General features: G+C 39.1%; 1 protein-coding gene across 1 annotated transcript in view; it reads left to right on the top strand.

The window, feature by feature from the left end:
• LOC106869017 (probable basic-leucine zipper transcription factor F) overlaps positions 1 to 1,683 on the top strand; it is an 84,987-nt gene continuing 83,304 nt past the window's right edge. Inside the window, exon 1 of the mRNA XM_052975911.1 lies at positions 1 to 46. The gene's annotated coding sequence lies outside the window, so the exon portion shown is untranslated. The remainder of the gene's footprint in view (positions 47 to 1,683) is intronic.

A 1,683-nucleotide genomic window follows, 5' to 3' on the forward strand; every position in this document is an offset into this window, starting at 1 on the left:
TGTCAATGTTGGTCACATGATCTGAGTTATATATAACAATGAGAAGGTAAGCACAGTCTATTTCTTCTTCTCCCTTCCTCAACCTAATCCTGTATGTTGTTCTCTTTTTATTTATATATATTTTGGTGTCTTTTACATTGTTTTTTTTTTATTTTCTTCCAATTATCGCTGCTGCTGATAAAGCAATTTATGTTTAATTCTCGATAATACTATGACCAATAATCGAAGTTTTTTTAATGTTTGACCACAGACTCATTAACAATGAGCCATGATATGTAGAATTGTAACGGGGGGGGGGGAGTTGGGACGTTTCTGTGGGCTGTCCATCTTCAAAGAACAATAAAGAGACTTAGACTGAGAGAGAGAGAGTGAGAGAGTGAAAATAAAAAATGAAAGTAGGCTGTTGTGTATTGTAGCGTTTATAGACCCCAGTGTGACTTAAATGTACAAGAGGCTCTTGTTTCTCACCTCATTGTTTCAGGTTCAGTCCCACTATGTGGTACCTTGGGGAAGTCTCTTCTGCTATGACCTGTGGCAAATCAAAGCCTTGTGAGGGGGTTTGGTTGATGGAAACTGAGAGAAGCCCATTATATGGGTGTGTGTATGCTTGTCTCCATGTGAGTTGTAAACAAAAGTCCCTGTCACACTAGCAGTGTCATTCTTTTCCAGTATTCTGTGAAAACACATCTGACCATGGGAAAATCTGATTTATGACATTACAAAGTCATAACAAACTATTTTTATTTTTTATTATTATTTTGTGTCTTTTTTTATTATTACTTTGTTCATTTATAATTCAGTGAAAAATTGGAAGAAATTTTGAACCCTAATCCGTGAGGCTCCTCTTATATCTGAAAGTTTATCAGGTCATGACCTGACATAGATATACACATTAGATAATCGACTGATACTAAATCTATCATTTTTATCTGTCTATTTCTGTCTGTATATATCTTAGACACACACACACATATTTATTTCTTTATGCCCACAGGGGGGGGGGGCTAAACATAGAGAACAAAGGGATTAAGTCGATTACATCAACCCCAGTGCGTAACTGGTACTCATTTAATCGACCCCCGAAAGGATGAAAGGTAAAGCGGCACAGCGTGTCATTTCCAAATTTCTGGCAGAGTGAATTGTGTCATGGTGCTCTTTTTCTCAGGACGATGCCCAACTGACCCCACCATACTGTGTAGTCAATAAAATCAAAAACAAACAATGTGCATGTGTGAAATTGGAAATATAAAACGGTGACAATTTATGCATCACACCCTGTATATATAATATATATGTGAAGGTGCATGGCTCAGTGGTTAGAGCGTCGAGCATACAATCGTCGGGCTTTGAGTTCGAATCCGGGACCGGGCTGCGTGTTGTGTTTTTGAGCAAGACACTTTATTTCACGTTGCTCCAGTTCACTCAGCTGGAGAAATGAGTTGCGATGTCACAGGTGCCAAGCTGTCGGCCCCTTTGCCTTTCCCTTGGACAACACTGGTGGCGTGGAGAGGGGAGGCCGGTATGCATGGGCGACTACTGGTCTTCCATAAACAACCTTGCCCAGACTTGTGCCTGGGAGTGTAACTTTCTAGTCGCAATCCCATGGTCAATCATGACCGAAGGGGGTCTCAGCATATATATATATATATATATATATATATATATGTATATATATATAATAAT

Source organism: Octopus bimaculoides, chromosome 23 (assembly GCF_001194135.2).
Source record: "Octopus bimaculoides isolate UCB-OBI-ISO-001 chromosome 23, ASM119413v2, whole genome shotgun sequence".
NCBI lineage: Eukaryota > Metazoa > Mollusca > Cephalopoda > Octopoda > Octopodidae > Octopus > Octopus bimaculoides.